The 23,998-nt window shown below is 44.6% G+C and overlaps 1 non-coding gene and 1 pseudogene across 1 annotated transcript; one reads left to right on the forward strand and one right to left on the reverse strand.

The window, feature by feature from the left end:
* The first annotated feature begins 249 nt into the window (after positions 1 to 249).
* LOC123441446 lies at positions 250 to 11,156 on the forward strand (annotated as a pseudogene).
* A 2,966-nt stretch (positions 11,157 to 14,122) lies between these two features.
* Positions 14,123 to 14,204, reverse strand: TRNAS-UGA. Its single transcript has one exon. It is a non-coding gene; the product is annotated as a tRNA-Ser (tRNA).
* Positions 14,205 to 23,998: the final 9,794 nt, after the last annotated feature.

Here is a 23,998-nt window from a genome sequence, read left to right on the forward strand (position 1 = left end):
TATGTAATCACATAAATGCCTATTTTTTCCAAGAAAATAGTTACTCTAAAAGAATTTTTTTCGTTAGCAATATTTTTATCACGGAATTGAACGCGATTCGAACCCGCGACATCACCTCAAGAGGAGAGGCGCCGAACCAACACAGGACAGAGTGGCTTGCGTTATAGAACCTCCATGTCGTCCTGTATACCGGCGCGTACATGTTCGACGTTCCCTCGGTTGTGCTCAACCGCGACTTTTTTCCTCGCTTCACTCTGGCAGCGCCGCACTTACGACCCTCTCCGCCTCCACCTGCCCAAGCTCCCCGGCATGCCCTTCACGGACCGCTACCCCGAGTACCCCACCAAGCACTGATGACCCACAAGTAGAGGGGATCTATCGTAGTCCTTTCGATAAGTAAGAGTGTCGAACCCAAAGAGGAGCAGAAGGATCTGACAAGTGGTTTTCAGGAAGGTAATCTCTGCAAGCACTGAAATTGTCGGTAACAAGTAGTTGTGTGACAAGATGATTCGCAGCAAGTAGCAAGTAACAAAAGTAACAACGGTGCAGCAAGGTGGCCCAATCCCTTTTGTAGCAACGGACAAGCTTGGACAAAGTCTTATAGGAGGTAAAGCGCTCCCGAGGACACATGGGAAATTCTATCAAGCTAGTTTTCATCATGTTCATATGATTCGCGTTCGCTACTTTGATAGTTTGATATGTGGGTGGACCGGCGCTTGGGTCCTGACCTTACTTAGACAAGCATCCCACTTATGATTAACCCCTCTCGCAAGCATCCGCGACTACAAAAGAAGAATTAAGACAAAGTCTAATCATAGCATTAACCTAGTGGATCCAAATCAGCCCCTTACAAAGCAACGCATAAACTAGGGTTTAAGCTTCTGTCACTCTAGCAACCCATCATCTATTTACTACTTCCCAATGCCTTCCTCTAGGCCCAAATAATGGTGAAGTGTTATGTAGTCGATGTTCACATAACACCACTAGAGGAGAGATAACATACAACACATCAAAGTATCAAAGGAATACCAAATTCACATGACTACTTATAACAAGACTTATCCCATGTCATCAGGAACAAAAGTAACTACTCACCAAGCATAATCATATTCATGACCATAGAGGTATTGAATAGCATCAAGGGTCTGAACATATAATCTTCCACCGAGTAGTCCAACTAGCATCAACTACAAAGAGTAATTAACACTACTAGCAACCTTACAGGTACCAATCGGAGTCGCGAGACGGAGATTGGTTACAAGAGATGAACTAGGGTTTGGAGATGAGATGGTGCTTATGAAGATGTTGATGGTGACGAGTCCCCTCCGATGAGAGGAGTGTTGGTGATGACGATGGCGACGATTTCCCCCTCCGGGAGGGAAGTTTCCCCGGCAGGACGACCGTGCCGGAGCTCTAGATTGGTTCTGCTCAAGTTCCGCCTCGTGGCGGCGGCTATTCCTCCCGAAAGCCTCCTCTTAATTTTTTTGGAACGAAACCCTTCTTGTAGCAAAAGAGGGGGCCAGAGGGCCACCAGGGTGCCCACAAGCCCCCTAGGCGCGGCCAGGGGGCGCGCCTAGCAGGCTTGTGGCCTCCTGCTGGCTCCCCTGTGGTACTTCTTCGGCCCAGTATTTTTTATAAATTCCAAAATAAATCCTCGTTGATTTTCACGGCTTTTGGAGTTGCGCAGAATAGGTATCTCAAGCTTGCTCCTTTTTCAGGCCAGAATTCCAACTACCGGCATTCTCCCTCTTCATGTAAACCTTGCAAAATAAGAGAGAAAAGGCATAAGTATTGTGCCGTGAAGTGTAATAACAGCCCATAAAGCGATAAATATCAACATGAAAGCATGATGCAAAATGGACGTATCAACTCCCCCAAGCTTAGAACTCGCTTGTCCTCAAGCGAAAGCTGAGATCAATAAATATGCCCACATGTTTAGAGAGAGAGGTGTCGACAAAACAAGATACGGACATGCAGGCATCATGATCATAATCAAAACAGCAATATCATCATATAATCTCTCATGCTAAAGTGATAATTCCTTCACAAAGTAAAGTAAGGATCAAGAACCTTACTGAGAATTAACAACCGATATTCTTTAGTCATTGAAGCAATTGTAATTTATCATAACATCGGAAAGAGTCAAATAAGAGCTTGTAAAGCAAATCCACATACTTTGTCATCCTTTTGTCTTCTATAATTGCTACAACTCACATGGTACTCATGAGATCAAAGTTTCAGTTGGACACAGAGAAATATAGGGCCTTATAGTTTTGCCTCCCAACTATTTACCTCAAGGGTAATGTCAACAATAATAGTTCATGAATACTTACTTCCAAGTTGGCATACGAATATAGATTTTTCCCTAGCATATGACGTTAGCCAAGAAAAAGGCGAAATAAGGAATTGGTGTAGATCACCATGAATCTTTCAAGGGCAAAAAGTAAAGGTACAAGATAGGCCCTTCGCACAGGGAAGCACAGGTTGTCATGCGCTTTTGAGGTTTGGATGTGTGTCCTCTTAGTGCGAAGGAATGTCACTTTATATTGCCCCCTGTGATAAAGAACTTTATTACGCAGTCTGTCGCTTTTATGTCTTCCTCATCACAGGTTCGTACAAAGCTTATTTTCCACACACTAATAGATCATACATATTAGGGAGCAATTTTTATTGCTTGCACCGATGACAACTTACTTGAAGGATCTTATTCAATTCGTAGGTAGGTATGGTGGACTTTCATGGCAAAACTGGGTTGAAGGTTTATGGATGCACAAGTAGTATCTCTACTTTGTGCGGAAGTTTTGGCTAATATGAGGTGGAAGCAATCATCACATGCTAAGGAATCTCTAGTCATATAATCATTGTTCGGAACCAAGCAAACACAATTCATTATGTTGTCTTCCTTGTCCAACATCTACTTCTAAGCATGTAATAGTTTAGTGAGTGCTCACAATCATAGATGATGTTAAAGATGATATATTTATATGTGAACCTCTCCTTCCTTATCACTTCCTATTAATTGCAACAATGACCAAGGTCTATGTTTGTCCATCCTCAACATGTGTCAATCAACATTCTTTTTATATGTGAATCCATCACTTCCCATAAGATCATTACATGATCTTTCATGCTTTGGTTCTTTTATTATTCTTTTGATCATGGCATGAGGCAAGGCCCTTAACTAAGACACTCTTTATTATATGGCTCACGTGCTCGAATACATCGGGAGTGACACAGAGCAATACTCAAACCTAAAACACTAAGAACTTTATTCTACTAGAGAAAGATAAAACCAAGAAGAATCAAACTAAGAAAAGGTAAAGGCAAAAGATGTGAAGGTGATACGATACCGGGGCAACTCCCCCAAGCTTGGCACAAGCCAAGGGGATTGCCCATACACGTGCTTAGTTATCTCCCTTCGATGGTGATGGTGGTGGAGTTGTTGCAACATGGGTTTGATCCTCCGTCTTCCAAGGCATAGGTGCTCCGTCATGGAAAGATGACCGAGTCTCCGGAATCCTCAAATCTGCAGCCAACCGTATTGATTTAATCTATACTCATACTCACAGTTTTGGTTTTGCAGGTCATAGATCTGGGCTTGGAGGTGATCAATTTGGTCATAGAGCCTCGAGAGGTGCTTCCCGATGTCATTGGCATCAATCTTGTGCTTGTTGGTGAACTCGGTGATCATCATGTGGTTGGCGTTGAGTCCACGCTCCATCATCCCTTGGCACTTGAAGACTTGTTGCTCCATTGCTTCGAGCCTCGCCTCCACGCTTCCGGTCTTCTTGGGCCCCTCAACATCACGGATGTGTAGCATCCCCTCACGCATCTCGATAGATTGAGGGTGTTGCAGCACTCCCGCAAGGTAGGGATTGATGACCTTCTCGAAGATCTTGTCCTTCGGAGCTTTTGGGGATGCCATAGCAATCTAGATCTGCAGCAGAAACAGGCTCGAAACGAAAACAGAGGAAATTTGCATGATACGAGGGTCAGACCTTTCAAGAGAATATATAATGATTTTTTTCCGACCAGAAGGAGTACTCCGCAAGAAAACGGAGTCCGGGAGGCACATGAGGTGGTCACAAGCCCCCTAGGCGTGGCCAGGGGGTGGCCCGCACCTGGCAGGCTTGTCGCCTCTTCGTGCGCTTTCCGGACTACTTTAAAATTTTCTATTTTTCTAAAAATTCCAAAACGGAGAAAAATTCCTATTGGAAAAGTTTTGGAGTCGGTTTACTTACCGAATCACATACCTCTTCATTTTTGGAGTTTGAAACAGGTTGATAAATATCCCTTATGTACTCCTCCGGAGTTATGGTATTGATAATATTGCTTTCAACATTTATGGGCATACCTGAGATATAATGCTTGATTCTTTGCCCATTTACCACTCTCGGAAAATTACCTTCCGTGTTGTTGATCTTGATGGCACCGGAACGATATACATCCTCAACAATGTAAGGACCTTCCCATTTAGAGAGAAGCTTGCCTGCAAAAAATCTAAAACGAGAATTATATAGCAAGACATAATCACCTATATTGAACTCACGTTTCTGTATCCTTTTATCATGCCACCTCTTAACCTTTTCTTTGAAGAACTTGGCATTTTCATATGCCTGAGCTCTCCATTCATCAAGTGAGCTAATATCAAATAACCTATTCTCACCAGCAAGTTTGAAATCAAAGTTGAGCTCTTTGATTGCCCAATAAGCCTTATGCTCTAGCTCAAGAGGTAAAGGACATGCTTTGCCGTAAACCATTTTGTACGGAGACATGCCCATGGGATTCTTATAAGCAGTTCTATAAGCCCAGAGTGCATCATCGAGCTTCTTAGACCAATTCTATCTAGACCTATTGACAGTCTTTTGCAGAATTAGTTTAATCTCTCTATTGCTTAGCTCTACTTGACCACTGGACTGAGGATGATTGGGAGATGCAATTCTATGATTGACATCGTACCTAGCAAGCGTTTTACGGAAAGCACCATTAATAAAATGTGAACCACCATCAGTCATCAGATATCTAGGGACTCCAAATCTAGGGAAAATAACTTCTTTAAGCATCCTGATAGAGGTGTTGTGATCAGCACTACTAGTCGGGATAGCTTCTACCCACTTAGTAACGTAATCAACAGCAACTAGGATATGAGTATACCCTTTGGATTTTGGAAAAGGTCCCATATAATCAAAGCCCCAAACATCAAATGGTTCAATGACAAGTGAATAATTCATAGGCATTTCCTGACGTTTACAGATATTACCTATTCTTTGACATTCGTCACAAGACAAGACAAACTTACGGTCATCCTTGAAGAGAGTGGGCCAATAGAAACCTGATTGCAATACCTTGTGTGCAGTTCTATCTCCCGCATGGTGTCCTCCGTAGGCCTCGGAGTTACACTTATGTAGGATCTGTCCATGTTCATGTTCAGGTACACAACGTCTAATAACACCATCTACTCCTTCCTTATAAAGGTGATGATCATCCCAAAAGTAATGTGTCAAATCAAAGAAGAATTTCTTCTTTTGCTGGTATGTGAAACTAGTAGGTATATATTTGGCAACGATATAATTTGCATAATCAGCATACCAAGGTGCACTACGTGAAGTATTGATGACATTCAATTGCTCATCAGGAAAGCTATCATCAATAGGTTGTGGGTCATCAAGAACATTCTCCAACCTAGACAAGTTATCTGCTACTGGGTTCTCAGCACCCTTCCTATCGACAACATGCAAATCAAATTCTTGTAGCAAGAGAACCCATCTGATAAGTCTAGGTTTAGCGTCTTTCTTTTCCATGAGGTACTTAATAGCAGCGTGATGAGTGTGAATAGTGACTTTGGAATCAACTATGTAAGATCTGAACTTTTCACATGCAAACACGACTGCTAAAAATTCATTTTCAATAGTAGCATAGTTTCTTTGGGCACTGTCGAGAGTTTTACTAGCATAGTGAATAACATTCAACTTCTTATCAACTCTTTGTCCGAGGAGAGCACCAACAGCATAATCACTAGCATCACACATGATTTCAAAAGGTAAGTTCCAATCAGGTGGTTGAACAATAGGTGCAGTTATCAAGGCCTTCTTAAGTATTTCGAGGGCTTCCTCACAATCATCGTCAAAAACAAAAGGAATATCCTTTTCCAAGAGATTGGTAAGAGTCCTAGAAATCTTAGAAAAGTCCTTAATGAACCTTCTATAGAAACCAGCATGACCAAGGAAACTTCTTATACCTTTGATATCTGTGGGGCATGGCATTTTCTCGATCGCATCAACCTTAGCCTTATCGACTTCAATACCTCTTTAAGAAATTTTATGTCCTAAGATGATGCCTTCATTAACCATAAAGTGGCACTTCTCCCAATTCAAGACAAGGTTGGTATCTTTACATCTCTGCAAGACTCGATCAAGGTTGCTGAGGCAACCATCAAAAGAAGACCCGTAAACGGAGAAGTTATCCAAGAAAACCTCAACAATCTTTTCATAAAAGTGAGATAATATAGCCATCATACATCGTTGAAAGGTGGCAGGTGCATTACATAAGCCAAAAGGCATACATCTGTAAGCAAAGGTACCGAAAGGGCAGGTGAAGGTGGTTTTCTCCTGATAAGATTGTGCAACTGAAATTTGGGAGAAACCAGAATAACCATCTAGAAAGAAGAATTGTGTGTGTGTTTAGACAGTCTTTCTAGCATTTGGTCGATAAAAGGCAAAGGGTGATGATCTTTCCTAGTGGCTTTATTCAATTTCCTAAAATCGATCACCATCCTATAGCCAGTAATAATCATCTGCGGGATCAATTCATCCTTATCATTAGGGACAACGGTAATACCTCCCTTCTTAGGGACGCAATGCACCGGACTCACCCAATCACTATGAGCAATAGGATAGATAATACTTGCTTCCAGGAGCTTTAGTATTTCTTTTCTTACTACCTCTTTCATCTTAGGATTTAATCTCCATTGATGATCAGCAACTGGTTTGGAATCAGGATCAGTTTTAATCTTGTGCTGGCATAGAGTGGGACTAATGCCCTTAAGATCATCAAGAGTATATCCAATAGCAGCACGGTGCTTCCTCAGAGTTTTTAGTAACTTCTTTTCTTCATGCTCTATGAGGCTAGCACTAATAATAACATGATATATCTCTTTTTCATCAAGATAAGCATACTTAAGAGTATCAGGCAATTGTTTGAGCTCGAACACAGGATCACCCTTTGGTGGGGGTGGATCTCCAAGCAGTTCAATAGGCAAATTATTCTTAAGGATAGTATATTGTTCAAAGACAACTCTATGTATCTCATCCCTTTCATCCATATGCATATCATTTTCATGCTCAAGCAGGTATTGCTCTAAGGGATCAGTAGGAGGCACAGCAATAGAAGCTAGGGCAATAGTTTCATCCTTACTGGCAACTCTTTTTCATGAGGTTGTCTACCAAACTTGGAGAAATTGAACTCATGTGACACACCTTCAAAGCCAACAGTGACAGTTTGCTTCTCACAGTCAATATGAGCATTGAAGGTATTGAGCAAGGGTCTGCCAAATATGATGGAACAAAAGCTATATTGTGTGGTAGCAAGAACGAGGAAATCAGCAGGATACTTCGTTTTACCACACAAGACTTCAACATCTCTAACAATTCCCAAAGGGCAGATAGTATCTCTATTGGCAAGTTGAATAGTGACATCAATGGGTTCTATCTCGACAGGTGCAATCTCGTCTTTAATTTCATCATATAAGGATCAAGGTATTGCACTAACACTAGCACCCACATCACATAAAGCATGATAACAATGATCTCCTATCTTAACAGAAACAACAGGTGTGCCAACAACACGCCTATGTTTGTCTCTAGCATGAGGTTTAGCAATTCTAGCAGCATCTTCACAGAAGTGAATATCATGTCCCTCAACATTGTCGGACAGGAGATCTTTGATAATAGCAATGTTGGGTTCAACTCTAATTTTCTCAGGGGTGTAGGTGTTCTAATGTAGCCCCTACGTATCACAGTTGAAGCTTTAGAATGATCCTTTATCCTAACAGGGAAAGGTGGTTTCTCAATGTAAGCACTGGGAACAATAGGATCATTATAGGCAATGACTTTCTCTTCAACTGGATTGGGTTTAACTGCATTGACTTCTAAGGGAGGATGATATTTAAACCACTTCTCTTTGGGGAGATCGATATGAGCAGCAAATGATTCACACAATGAAGCTACTATCTCAGAGTCAAGTCCATATTTAGCGCTAAAATCACAAAAAGTATTTGTTTCGACAAAGTATTTAACGCAATCAAACTTGAAATTCATACCTGACTCCTTACCTTCATCGAACTCCCAATCTTCAGAGTTGCGTTTAATTCTTTCCAATAAATTCCATTTGAAGTCAATATCTCTCTTCATAAAAGAACCAGTACAAGAAGTATCAAGAATGGTGCGATCATCATGAGAACGCCGAGCGTAGAAGTTCTAAATGATAATTTCTCTCAAGAGCTCATGGTTGGGGCACGAATATAACATTGATTTAAGCCTCCCCCAAGCTTGAGCGATGCTTTCTCTGTCACGAGGCCAAAAATTATAAATATAATTCCGATCACGATGTACTAGATGCATAGGATAAAACTTTTGATGAAATTCCAATTTCAACCGGTTGTAGTTCCATGATCCAGTATCATCACATAGCCTATACCATGTCAACGCCTTATCCCTCAAAGATAAGGGAAAGACCTTCTTCTTGACCTCATCCTCGGGCAAACCTGCAGGCTTAGATAAACCACAAACTTCATCTACATAGATTAGATGCAAGTCTGGATGTGATGTTCCATCTCCTGTAAAAGGATTAGCCAGCGGTTTCTCAAGCATACCCGAAGGAAATTCATAGCAAATATTTTCAGTAGGTGCAGCAAGTTGAGGAGCAACTCCTTGTGCTTTCGTTCGAGGTGAAGATACTTCAAACAAGCTCATCAAAGGATTAGTTTCCATAGTGACAAGTGACAATAAATTTCAGCACACTATATAAATGTTTCCTTACCAATTTCCACTTACCAAAGGCGCTTCACTCCCCGGCAACGGCGCCAGAAAAGAGTCTTGATGACCCACAAGTATAGGGGATATATCATAGTCCTTTCGATAAGTAAGAGTGTCGAACTCAACGAGGAGCAGAAGGATCTGACAAGTGGTTTTCAGCAAGGTAATCTCTGCAAGCACTGAAATTGTCGGTAACAAGTAGTTGTGTGACAAGATGATTCGCAGCAAGTAGCAAGTAACAAAAGTAACAACGGTGCAGCAAGGTGGCCCAATCCCTTTTGTAGCAAGGGACAAGCCTGGACAAAGTCTTATAGGAGGTAAAGCGCTCCCGAGGACACATGGGAAATTCTGTCAAGCTAGTTTTCATCATGTTCATATGATTCGCGTTCGCTACTTTGATAGTTTGATATGTGGGTGGACCGGCACTTGGGTATTGCCCTTATCTAGACAAGCATCCCACTTATAATTAACCCCTCTCGCAAGCATCCGCAACTACGAAAGAAGAATTAAGACAAAGTCTAACCATAGCATTAAACTAGTGGATCCAAATCAGCCCCTTACGAAGCAACGCATAAACTAGGGTTTAAGCTTCTGTCACTCTAGCAACCCATCATCTATTTACTACTTCCCAATGCCTTCCTATAGGCCCAAATAATGGTAAAGTGTTATGTAGTCGACGTTCACATAACACCACTAGAGGAGAGACAACATACAACACATCAAAATATTGAACGAATACCAAATTCACATGACTACTTATAGCAAGACTTACCCCATGTCCTCAGGAACAAAAGTAACTACTCACCACGCATAATCATATTCATGGCCAGAGAGGTATTGAATAGCATCAAGGGTCTGAACATATAATCTTCCACCGAGTAATCCAACTAGCAACAACTACAAAGAGTAATTAACACTACTAGCAACCTTACATGTACCAATCGGAGTCGCGAGATGGAGATTGGTTATAAGAGATGAACTAGGATTTGGAGATGAGATGGTGATTATGAAGATGTTGATGGTGACGAGTCCCCTTCGATGAGAGGAGTGTTCGTGATGACAATGGAGACGATTTCCCCCTCCGGGAGGGAAGTTTCCCTGGCAGGACGACCGTGCCGGAGCTCTAGATTGGTTCTGCTCAAGTTCCGCCTCGTGGCGGCGGAGATTCCTCCTAAAAGCCTCCTCTTAATTTTTTTTGGAACGAAACCCATCTTGTAGCAAAAGAGGGGGGGCATAGGGCCACCAGGGTGCCCACAAGCCCCCTAGGCGCGGCCAGGGGGTCGCGCCTAGCAGGCTTGTGGCCTCCTACTGGCTCCCCTCTGGTACTTCTTTGGCCCAGTATTTTTTATAAATTCCAAAATAAATCCTCATTGATTTTCACGGCTTTTGGAGTTGCGCAGAATAGGTATCTCAAACTTGCTCCTTTTTCAGGCCAGAATTCCAGCTGCCGGCATTCTCCCTCTTCATGTAAACCTTGCAAAATAAGAGAAAAAGGCATAAGTATTGTATTGTGAAGTGTAATAACAGCCCAAAAAGCGATAAATATCAACATGAAAGCATGATGCAAAATGGACGTATCAAGCACCAGTTCGTCGCCTACCTCCAGTCCTACGTTGTCGCCTTCCACGTCTGCCCCCACTTCCGCCAGTTCGTCTTCTCCGCCCGCTTTGACCATGCCACCGTCCTTTGGCGGGTCCAGGCCTCTGATGAAGACAGTGGGATCATGACGGAGTACATCGTGCGGTGGCTGGTGATGGCCACTAGCGAGAACGAGGAGCATGTCATCCCGGACCTCGACAGCGCCGACTCCTTCAAAGGGCCCCGTCACCCACGTGTCCGAGTACAAGTCTGGCGAGCCGTACAAGGGAAAGCGTGTCCTCGTCGTCGGCTTGGCAACTCCAGCATGGAGGTGTGCCTGGACCTGTGCGACCATGGCGCGTGGCCGTCCATGGTGGTGAGCGACGGGCGTGCACTTGCTCCCACGCGAGGAGCTCGGCCGCCACCTTCTTCGTCGCTGTCTTTCTTCTCCTCTTCCTGCCGCTCTGCATCGTCGACCGCCTCCCGGTGCTCCTCGCGGGGCTCTTCCTCGGCGGTGACCTGGCGAGGCTCGTGTTAATAGAGTAGTACCACGTCCATGCAGTGCATGCAAGACGCCCACGTCCAACCACCTCCTTCCTATACTCTAGCGTGCTTATCCTCTTAGCTAGATATTAGCTCCATGTGGTTATACCAGGCGGTCACACACTCTGTATATAATGTAACAACTAAATCAATACTAAGTGCGTTGCATTCCATCTCTCTCTCTTTTCTACAGCTCGGCCTGAGATTCCATTGACGTCCATTCGTGAATCTGTCGGTTGCGATGGCATTCCATGAGTGTCTCAAGGATTGCCGGTCTTAGAGCATTTCCAACACGCGCCCAATGCGCGGCACGCTAAAATCTGGTTTGCGGCGCGCCCATTGACAGGTTTGGCATAGCGCGCAGCGCTGGCTCCAACAACCGCGCTAAAATTCAGCGCGCGCGTAGCTCCAGCAGTCGGCCCTCACATTTGTTCATTTTGGACACAAATTTCACACATCAACACAAAATACATGGCATATAATTTGAATCACAAACATCATTCAACCAAGTTCGTGCCCAAAAGTTCATGCCCACAAGTTCAAATTCATGCCCACAACATCATTCAACGAAGTTCAGAATGCAAACCAAGTTCATGACACAAACGAAAGGCACAACAATCAAGCCTCGTCCTCGTCTTCATCCTCATCTTCTTCCGATTCATCCGACTCCGCCGAAGACGATTCTTCCTCCTCCTCTCCATTGTTGCGCACCGCATCCTTGTCACGTGAAGCTCGGAAGGTGTTGCCAAGATCGTGGGAAGGTGGCACAACGGCGCCCGGAGGTGCACCCATGCCGCTAATGAGAGACGCAAAACTGATGCCACCCATGTCGCCCAAGCCGCCCGGAGGTGGTCCGAAGCCACCCATGCCTCCCATGGTCTCCATGGTAGCTCCAAAGCCACCTATGGAACCCATGCCGCCCATGGTGGCTCCAAAGCCACACGTGGCACCAATGCCACCCATGCCGCCAAGGCCACCGCCACCCATTGCGCAAATCATGGCTCTTTTTTGGATCAAGACTTGTTCACGGGCAAGATTGACATACTCCTTTTGCGCATCATTGAACAAAGATGTGTCCAAGAAGAACAAGTGCTTCTCCCATTCCAACAATTTAGATCGCTCCTCCATGCCCACCTTTCTCACCTCCAATGCCACTTTCCTCTCCTCAGCCGCCACCCTCCTCTCCTCGGTTGCGGCATCTTGGTTTCTTGCCATTTTCCTCACCTTGTTGGCTTCTTTTCTTGCATTGACAACTGCTTCCATAGCATTTTTGAGCTCATCGTCTCCTTTCCTCTTCTTATTTTCTTTTGCGTCTTTCTTGGTGCCATCCGGTTGTTTGGGCTTCGAGTATGAAACTGAGTTTGGTGTGGGGCTTCTCTTGCCTTCTTCAGTTGATGCATCCTCCTCATCATCATCTTCCAAATCAATTGTTCGCTTGCATTTTTTTCTCAAATCCAAATCATCAATATCCTCACGCTTCTTCCATTTCTCATCATCATTCAATACTTCGTAGCAATGAGGCAAGGTAAATGGCCTTCCTTTCTTTATCTTCCCCTTCTTGGTCTTCTTCTCCTCTGCTTTGAACAACTTTTGTGCAATATTTAACTACATGAAAACAAAAAAAGTTAGCACAAGGAACACCAACAACAAGCATGATGATAAACATGAGAAATGATGAAATGACACTTACCCTATCGTCATCATTGGTGCCACTTGGGTTCAACTTGTCAACCGCTTTTTGTGCGGCCGCCCATTGTTGACAATCCTTGTTGATGGTCGACCACCGGGAGCGAAACGATCGTGCGGAGCGGTCAATTTCACTCACGTTGCGAAGATCAAAGTGTTCTTTCATCGGAGCCAATAAGCATCTCTACTTCGATCACCTCCAACGGATGGATCCCTCAACACATCCAACCAAGTATTGCATAGCACGTCATCTTCTTCGTCGGTGTAGTTGCCTCCTCTTCCTTTCGGTGCGTCGACAATGCCCTCACCATCCTCGTCCACCTCGAACTCATGGTCTTCGAAATGCATATCATTGGTTTGAGACCAATGCGAATTGTTCGAGCCAACACCCATAGTTGACATGTATGCAACGTCGTTGACACTACAAAGTATATAGAACAATGCAAATAAGCTATCTATATGTATGCATTCAAAAAATAACAAGAAAAAAAGTTAGGGAAATTTTCTACCTTTGGGGCATATCGTCGAACACATTGTGTGCGTCGGCCGCCGGCTCAACAAGTGAGCTCGTCGGCGCTTCAGTAGCCGCCTCGCCCCTCACACCCCGTGCAAGCTTCTTCCTCGACGCCTTCGAGGTGCTGGAGCCACCTGCCGCCTTATTCTTCTTCACGGATGTCTTGCCCTTCTTCGACCGCGCCGCATTTGGGAGCTTCGAGGGGGTGCATAGGGCTTCATCACGGCGGGCGCCCGCCGCCGAGGTCATCCGCGGCGGCATGAAGAGGCCGCGTGCGAGGCTGATGCTCGGAGGAGCTCCGGCGGAGGCCAGACCAACGCTCCGAGCGCTAGGGTTTGCGACGGCGGCGGCGGCGGAGGAGGAGGGTTCGCGGCTGTAGGATGGGGTGAGAGGGGAGCCGGCACGCGCGTCCATCAGGTCAGTTCGGGATGACGATTCGGACCGCCTGCTCAACTCTATATGCCGCGCGCGCGGTTATTGCGCGTCCACTGGAGACACTCTACCGATTGCGTGCGCTAAAATGGATAAATTTACGACGCGGCGTTTGTTTAACGCGGCTGTTGAAGGTGCTCTTATGCATCTTACACGAAGGGAACCTTGCAATTCTTCCTATTGAAAAATTGCTAACGAAAAAGAATCTCTTAATAACACCAACTTCGTGCTCTGTACACAGGAACTGCGCACACGCACCTAGCTAGCTGATATAAAAACTACTAGTGGAGATTGGGCAAACAGGAAGAAAAAAAAGGTTGGAAAAATAAAAAAGGAACGTCGACAGCAGGGTTCGAACCTGCGCGGGCGTAGCCCAACAGATTTCAAGTCTGTCTCCTTAACCACTCGGACATATCGACTGTTTTGCTTTCAAAATTGCAGCCTCACCTTAGAAATCACTGCACAGCACATCTCTGGGCCGGCCCATCTCAAACTGTAACACACCCAACCGCAAAATGGGCCTCAAGATGGAGGGGGAAGAATTTGCACATCTGGACGACACTACTGTACAACACTTGGGATATCGTACCTAATTTTCCAAAAAAAAAGTCTCTTCATCGGTATTCGTAAGGATAGGATGTATGTGTGCGTTTATACGAATATGTGTATGTACGTATATATGAACGCTTGATTTGCACTGTGTTAAAGAAAAAAAAAACTTGGGATATCGTAGATTGCCCGCGGAGGCGATCGTCCGAGTGCTGAACCAACATAGAAGCTAGGTACAAGATCATCATTTGCAGAAGAGCCCAAGCAATTTCGGATAGTAAAGTTTTTTTTTCTTTATCAACGACTAAGCTGAAATGACCGACTCGCCCTGTGTGTGGATGCTCTTTTTCCGCCGCGGCATGTATGATCCTTCCAGCGGGGCGAAAGCCTGTTTCAAGATGTATGGTCCTTCCACGGAATCATGGGTCGGTAATTTTTTGCAGCTTATAAGATATGTGTTCAATTTGTATTGATACTTTGAAAGTGAAGATACATGCGAATGTGCAGGGATGGCTCTTGCTATCCAACACACCACCCTTCCAGTTATTCTCCAATCAGACTCAATGGAGGCTCAGGGCATACGGGCATCTTGTGGCCAAGGCCAATATGAATGTGCTGATGTTAAACAAGGAGTTTATTCCCTACAAACTTAATAGAAATCAAAATAGAGTTATCGATTGTTTGACAAACTATAGTCGCATACTCGTATTGTGCACCACGACCGTATGATTTCTGCTAAGACGAGACAGAGGGTAGATGAAGAGTAAAGCTCTGCAGTAAACGATTACTCTACTGCCACTCCTCTATAGAAAAGGGAAAAGGAAAAGAAAATACTCCTAGAAGATCGCTCGCCTACTCATGGACAGCGTACAGCTACTCATAATCCCCTTCTCCTGCTTCTGGCATTCCCGAGGAGCAGGAGTGTATGGTTTGCAGACGCCATTGTTGTCCTGCCGTGCTAGCTATAGCCTTGCTTGGCCTCCACGCAGCCATGCCCATCGCCGGCTCCACGTACGTCGCCTTTCCATTGTTGTTACCGGACGCTACGTGCCGCTACTGGCTCATGCTACTGCCGCAGCATTCAATCCTTAACCAACCAACCGGCCGCCCGCCCAACTGCCGCCTGCGCCTGCCGGCCGCCGGGCCGGCCCTGCTGTTCCCGAGGCGATAGCTACAGATTCACGGCGGCGGCGGCAGATCGAGCGCAGGGCGGTGCGCCGGTGCGGCAACATGGGCAGGGAGAAGAACACCAGATAGTACGTGCGCGTGCCTAGTACTACTACAGGTTGGTTATACTCTGCTGCCGCAACTTGCATTCTGATCTCTAGCCACACATGTAGCAACAGTTAACGAGGATAGGTAAAAGTGAAACTGCTAATTCATTCCCATGTAAAACTAGTCCACACAAACCTCATCTAAGCATATTTTTTCACCTTCAAGTTGAAATAAAGGCCCAATCCGATGTATTCCCGAGCTTGTTGCTTCGGTGGATTGATTGACAGCTGAGTAGTGAATCCTTCAAGTGCACCGTCAGGCACACCCTAGGGGTATTGATTGACAGCTGAGTAGTAATGATCTGCTCCTAGCTTGGATGTGCGGAAGGTCATTAATGAACGGACGACCTAGATTTTTGCCATCCCCATGTCGAGCTACTCCTAGCTTAGCTTACTTGCATCAAGAATCGGGAACCCAGAAAGATTCACATTTTCGCGATGGATGGACCTATCCACAACAACGCAACACGAACCTATGCATGCATGGCACCGTCCGCGCATCAATGCAAGGTTGGCAGACCTAGGTTCAGACCCGATGTTCTATCCTCCTTTTGTTTGGCTCTTGTCTGCAAGTTGTAGAGACCTTCCGGTCTTATCTGTAACCAAGGACTGCCGTGTTTCTAATTTGTACTTTGTGCTTAAATAACACGCATGGGTGCACATTTCCCAGAAAGATGGTTAACGAGGGAGGGATAAAAGATGCTCAACCTTCAGACCTAGCCCATTCTGAATCCTCGGACAGTAGCTGTTCCAAGCCCGAGCTGTACTAATTGCAAACTGAGATCCCCCTTCCATTTCATTCCTGTTTTAGCAGGTTTACATGAGAGCGATTGGGCAGATCTGCTCTGCTATGCTCTGACCAAGTTAATTAATTAACTAATTAGTTAGTCCTACAATTACAAGCATTCTTAAGTGGGCGGTGTCGTGCCCTGACCCTGCAGGCATTGAAGGCCCAGCGAGCCGTTAGGTGAAAAGTCCAGCTAGGCGACGCTAATCGAGGCATAAACAAAAGATGGCCTTCTTTTAAGACCATCCGATGACAGTTCATCGGCCACAGTACTGCATTGATGCTCCATGCACGAGCGATCCATCGCTGTGCGGCAGCGTACGAAACCGAACCCCACTTCCATTAACAAGTTTACAAGACCATTAGGCTTTTTAATGGCGATCATTAGATTAGCTTCCCCAGATAAAGGAGGTCGAAAGCAACTCCATCCATCCATCCATCTGCAGGACCCTGCTGCAGCGTGCAGCTGGTAAGCTACGTACGTAGCCCTTTGAAATGCCTTTTTTTTTTTTTTGCTTCTGTTGCTTTTGTTGCGCAAATGATGTATGTTTTCTAAGAAAAGAAGAAGTGGGAAATATAATGGAGGACCCTTTTCTCTTCTCCTTTTTACAAAGGTTAGATTTGCCATAATGAAGGACCGGTGATGTTCTTTTGTTTATGAAAAAAAACTATGTTGTGATCTCAAAACGACAGAAATATATGATGAACGTTTGATCTCAGTATCTCTATTACTGAATTTGTGATTATATTCGTCTAGTTACATATGATTATACCGAGTACTGCGATAAGATAATTACCACATAATTATGTATATTTCTATTAAATAATCTCCGCGTAACTGTGATTTTGCCTGTTTTCATCAAGCTTTTTTTCCATGCCTTGATGGCCATTTTTCGGCATCGCATTTGTTGGAAATAACGGTTATTAGGCTAGCATTATCATAATTCTGAATTCACACAACCGCCAAGATGACAGGAGATAACAAATTCGGAACTGCAAGCTGAGCAGATAGAAAGCGAGTAGTGTCGTCTCCTCGAGCTACAAGGAGGCCGGCGAGGGAGCGCGACGGCATCGGTATGGTACTACGTATTTAATCGCTATGCTTATCATAGCAGCTGGGAGAATCCAAAACGGAGATCTATATATGTAACGTACGTCGTTGGCTAGGTCTATCCATCACCGAATTTAGTTGGAGCAAGCGATGGAGTACGCACCAGTACTACTAAATTTAGTGATAATGTCTGCTTCAGAGCTCCCCGGTGGTCCAAAATACGGAGCATTTAGGGCTGATGGGTGGTGTACTGGTGTGATGCAAGTAGAAAAAGAGGCTTCCGTCCCAGCTCAATTTACACATTAGTCCCGGTTTCATTACGAATCGGGACAAATGTTAGCATTAGTCCTGGTTCGAAAGGCAAGGGCGCCGGTCGGTCATTAGTCTCGGTTTAAAAGGGACCTTTAGCCCCGGTTCGTGTCTCGAACCGGGACTAAGGAGTTTGGAGGCTTTAGTCCTGGTTCGTGTCTTGAACCGGGACTAAAGGATAGACCTTTAGTCCCGGTTCGAGACACGAACCGGGACTAAAGGGGTTTTGCATTTTATTTTTTCCTGTTTTTAAATTTTATTTCTGTTTGTAGTTTCTGTTTTAAATTGCTTATATCTTTTAGGATATTTAAATTTTTTTTGAGTGATTCTTTTTGCATTAGATTCAAAATTTTGTCTAGTTTCTGTTTGTGCAATTAGTTTTTAAATTTGAATGGTTTAAATTTGAATTTGTTCAAATTTGCTTCAAACCCAAATTGTGAATAACTTGAGTTTACAAATAGTTTTTAATTTAATTCTTTTTTCTCCTAGTCATCTGTTAGATTGTTATCACAGTAAGATTTATTTGGTTATTTTTAGAATAATTTAAATTTGGGTTTTAATTAAAACAATATTGTTTTGCTTATATAGTTGTTTTAGTCATTTAATTGTTGTTTTTTATTATTTTCAGTTAGTACTTTCTGTAGATTTTAACATGTTATAGTATGGTGCATATTGAATGCATAAAAAGTCTGGAATTAAAATCATTTTAATAAAATATCTTTCTAGCATATGGGTTTTCGTCCGAAACCGTGATACTTCGAAGAAGATGGTCCAGTTTGTACGCGAAGTGCATCCAGTTTTTGTCGTAACCCTCTCAATTTTTTAGCACAAGTTATGTGGATGAAATGATGATACCATGTCAAGTTTCAATATTTTCAGAGTTCATTATAGTTCTTTTCAATTTCAGGGTCATTTAGCTCAACATAGCAAATAAAGTTAGAAAGGGTTAACTCTGGTTTGGTTAACCTTAGTTGTGATTCTGGCGGGGACGGTGCTAGCAAATGTAGTCGACGGGTATGATTGGACTCTTGGCTAAAGGGGGATTCTGAAATTTTCAAACTCTACCCTTCATGGACCGTCTTTTTTAGTTTTGTAGAAAATAAACAAAAATGCTAAAATCTTCAAAAAATAAAATCCTTTGAGATGTAGTTAGGTTTTACTACCTAGTTGGTATACAAATTTTGAGATGTGAATTTTGACTGTTTTTTCAAAAAAGGGGAAAATGTAAAACGGCCATAACTTTTGCATACGACGTCAAAAAAAGTGTTTAATATATCAAAAAAACTAGAGAAAATTGGGAATCGATTTCACCGGGGCTTGCCCGGTGAAGTTTTCTCACATGCTCAAAATTCCAAATGTAAAAAAATTTATGGCAAAAAGAAGTTTTTTCCACAAAAATAAGAAAAAATAATTTTATTTAAAATCTTTAGGTTGTTTTCATTGAAATTCACTATTATTATTACTTATTTTGTTTATTTTAATAATTGTTTGAATTCAAAAAATTAAATCATGTGACATGACATCAAACCCTATGTTGTTTAGGATTGATAGCTTACTATTGTCAGGAGAACAACAAGTGCAGACTTGGCAACTAGGGGCAATAGAACCAGGAAGTTAAGCGTGCTTGGGCTGAAGCAGTGAAAGAATAGGTGACCGGCCGAGAAGTTAGATGATTTGAAATGAGTAATCTACGCTAGAGCAGTGAGGATGGGTGATTAGAGATTAAATTGTCAAATAAATCAAAGATTTAAAAATTGAAATAAAACATAAAAACAAATCAAAGAAATATTCAAAAATAAAATTTGAAAAATAAATAAATAAGGTACCGTTTTGGGTCAAACAAACAAAAAAACAGACGGATCCTTTAGTCCTGGTCCGTGTTAAGACCCGGGACTAAAGGGCCTGCCCGTGAGGACGCTCCGAGGCGCCCACGTGGAGCACATTTGGTCCCGGCTTGGAACAAGGTCGGGAATAAAGGTTAGGCCTTTAGTCCCGCCTCTTTGGTCCCGGTTGGTGAACCGGGACTAAAGCCCAGTCCCCACTAGTGGCATGGGTGAGTTCTCACGCTCCACGTAGATGCACCACGCGGCAGGTCCATTTTTTTTCACAAGGTCCCATACACACTCCCTCTGTTTTGAAATACAAGTTTTTTGTAGAGATTTTACTATGAACTAGCAAAAGGGCCCGTGCGTTGCAACGGGAGAAAAAAATACCACACGCTTTTAATCTTTTTATAATCATTTTGATTTATTAGAATAATAAGCTAACTAACTAATGTAGTCAGTCCTATCCTATTTTGTTGAGAAATCAACCCGTCCATTGTTAATTCCACCATGATGAGAAATTGAGCGGGACAAGCAAAGCAAAACAAAGAGGCTAGTGAATTGATCAATGGACTGTTATCTTATTTTACTCATCGGGTAGAGAATGTGGGATCAGATGACAAACTGAAGGTGGTGTTCCATTCTCTCTCTCTACAACAATGCAATCTTACATTCAATACATTCATTCATCAGCAAACAAATTCCCACAAAACAAAATTTCTTGCCGGTGCTTGGCACACGGTTGGAGGCATGGGGAGGGGATCTCACCAGATGACGAGTTCTTGCCGGAGGAGGGGATACGATGAGGGAGCAAGGGTTAGGCGCCTCTATCTGGCCATAAGGAGTCGTCATTGCCGCGCCATACCTCGGAGTTCTCCGTGTGAGCCATGGAGGCCCGCCTTCACCTGCAAGTACTTCGTGCCGACATGCCTTATCCGCGCGTTGTCGCCTTTCTGCATCGAGCAGACGCATCATCCCAAGTCGTTGTAGCTGTCGCGTTGATTTGATCCAGAAGTTGTGCTCGAGCGCCGAAATGGGGGCAGCAAGCGGGCAGAGGTACGGCCGCGGAGGCGGGTGGGTTCAGATTGACAGCAGTGGTGGTTGAGGTCGGCCGGGGCGGCGAGTGGTGTGGCAGCGGCCTGGGCACATGCCAGGGTGGACCAGGGTCGATGCGATGCGCTCGAGCGCCGCAATGGGGGCAGTGAGCAGGGAGAGGTACAGCCGCGGAGGCGGGTGGGTTGAGATCGGCAGCGGTGGCGGTTGAGGTCGGCCGCGGCGGCAAGTGGTGTGGCGGCCGCCAGGGCACAGGCCAGGGTGGCCCAGAGTCGACGGGAGGAGGCGATGCGTACGGCTATAATTTTTGCAGCGAATCGTTTTTTCCTTTTGCGTTGCAGATAAATGATGAAGCGCAGGTTGAATAAAAAAATTACAGGGGCTTTTTTATAAAAATGATGTGGTGGGTTTTCCGATGGAAACAATGGCCGCTTTATTATTACGTATAGATTATTATGTATATATAGTCATATTTTAGAATATAGATACATTCATTTTGCCTTTAGTGAAATCATTAAAAAGACTTATATTTAAAAACGAAGGAAGTATTATTTAGGATGCAAAATTTAGCAACCGAACAACATCAACCTAGAGAAAAGCAAAAACGAAACCAAGTCCTCATGCCTCGCCACAATAACTCCATCCAAAAGACACTAACCCTATGATACAAAAGGGAATAAACAAAATACACTACTCCTAGCTACACCTTCAAGAAGACATTACCGCACGTGTGCTGATGATGACGAGCCTAACACAAGATTAAGCTTCGAATTCTCATCCCCAGGCCAAGTTTCAATCCACCACTTCAGCAAGGACACAGCGCAGGCGCGCGTCAACATAGCCTAAGTAGAGATCTTGTGTTTCCACGGGGTGCATAAAGTCATCGTTGAAGCCGTATGTACCACTATCCCTTATCCGGCCACCGACGCCTCAATAACCGAATACCTCTGGAGAAGACACCAGAAGACAGACGTCTCATACGATGTGCCTCTCGCCACTGTCGCTCCACCTTCTATCTAGCAACAACATGCTAGACATGAGGCCTCCGCCATAGCGACCATGCAGCACATGCTGGTAGCGGGCGTGACTTTATGCCCCTAACTGAGACGTCATGCGTAGCATCCGCCACAGGCTTCACCTGTCGGCGACAGGAACTGCCCGACTACTCCGAAAGAGAAGGACACACCCGTCGGTGGTCGTTACTCCTGGCGGGATCTAGACTGGCCCCATAGATTAATAGTAGTCTTTTCTGCGCCTTTTGTCCTTACTCATGCGCATTCGGGATCAACTTTTCGGTTGGTCACCCATTCTAGAAGTACTCCAAGCCAAGCACGCTTAACCTAGGAGTTCTGTTCGAACGGGCTCCCGAAAAAGAAGAAATTACTTATTGATACGAGTAGTCTGTCATCCTTAATATGCGAGGCTATCACATCACCACCCTAATTTCGGGCGATACAAGGAGCACACATCGCAACACCAGCCGCTGTTGTCGCCCAAACAACGGCAACCACAGCAGCAACCATCAAATTTGGGCACTAGATCCCAAATCTTTTGCGCACTGCCGCTGAACCAGAATAGATGTGTCGCCACATCGCCGCTTGGAAGATCCTGAGCAGCACCATCGCATCGGGGTCGTGCCGACGTGTCGGATCCACTACAAATCTTCACCACCGCCATGCGCCCGCTGCCCATCTCACGTCGTTCGGAGCACTAGAACGCCACTGGCACGAGCACACCACATCCATCGGAAGCACGTGTGGCCGTTGCACTCCTTCTCATGCTCGCCCCTAGACGACATAACACACCCGTCGTTGCACGCAGTGATGGACCCAGAAATTAAAGTTTCTGGGGCGATGTATGCTGATGAAGCTTCATTGTGTTGTGCCGAAGGTCGCTAGGCACGGGGGATACCCTGCTTTATCATCGGAGAGCCGGGGCGGCCACCCCAGCTCGCCCCAATGGTGGATCCGCCACTGGCTGCAGGATGCCCCAACGATCCGGGACCAGGGAATAGGCCAGCACCGTGGGCGCATGGCCGAACGCCCCATCCACCACCACCGACACTTTGTCGAGATCTGTCGTCGGACGCCAATGGCCACGCAAGGCCGGATCGCCGCCCATTCCCATCGGGATCCGCTCCCCCAGACACACGGGACTCTGCGAGGATCTGCCTTTGTTGGACACGCGAGCTTTGCCCTATGACATCCTACGACGATGATGTTGGGCGGGAGGGGAATGTCCGGCGGCGCGCAAGGACAACAGGGAATCGCCCCGAGTCGCCCTGAGCGAGAGCGACGGGGCCGGGTCCAAGATAGCATGTGTTCGAAATGTTTGATATTTTTAGATGAGTGCAACGAAGATGTGTATACATACCCACACGATCATCACACGAAGAAGATATGGTAGATTGACAACGTCACTATAGGTTGTTTTCAGAGGAAAGGGGCACAAGACATGGCTCAATTTCCATTGAAAATGAAACCACAAAGTTTAGATGAGCATCACCGGGAGAAAGCTTCTATACCAAGTCCAGAACAACTACAACTACACTATTACATCATCAACAACAACGACGACGACGACGACAAACTAATTGATGTTCTAATATTAAGAAACAAAATCAACAAAAACACCAAAGCCGAATATGAGATCTACATAGAAGACGGAAGCCAGCCATTTCACAACCGGTGCTCATGGCGCACCCCTGAGCCGACGCCATCGCTCAACAGCCCAGACGATAAGAATCGAGGATGCTTTTCCATTCCAACAATGATCGATTAATTGATTCCCATCCAGCAGCTAGTAGGCCAAATATCGCCGAGAGCTTCAACTATCTCTCTGTCAACCGAGCCATCTAGGTTTGTGTTTGGTTCAACCTTTTTCACCAACTTCTGCTTTAAAAAGCTAAAAGCTAACCAAAGGGGTAAATGTGCAAATCAACTTTTGAGAATCTATAGCTTCTTTCTAGTGTAAATATCAAAGCTGGGGTACCCCAACTTTTGATCTTCCAGCTTTTTCACAACATCTTTTTTAGGATCTGCAGCTTAACCAAACATAACCTAGGTCTGGCCAGAGCAAGGAGTGGTGTTCTTACCACCACCGAGAGTACACTTGTGATCTCCACGACGAGATTGCCCACTCAGAACATGCCAGAGGGGGTGTGGTGTGAATAGGACACTATTTTTAACTAAATTGTCAATTTTAGTGATATAATGGGTTCTCTAAATATGCAGCTAGATGAGAACAACCTATAAGATAAGGAAGCGAAGCAACAAGTTACTTAGCAACAAACAAGCATATAAAGCAATTAAAAGAGTGAGAATAGATTAACCACAAGTGAGTTGAGGATGTAGAATTTACCTTCAGG

This window comes from Hordeum vulgare, chromosome 3H (genome assembly GCF_904849725.1).
Source record: "Hordeum vulgare subsp. vulgare chromosome 3H, MorexV3_pseudomolecules_assembly, whole genome shotgun sequence".
In the NCBI taxonomy this organism is placed as follows: domain Eukaryota; kingdom Viridiplantae; phylum Streptophyta; class Magnoliopsida; order Poales; family Poaceae; genus Hordeum; species Hordeum vulgare.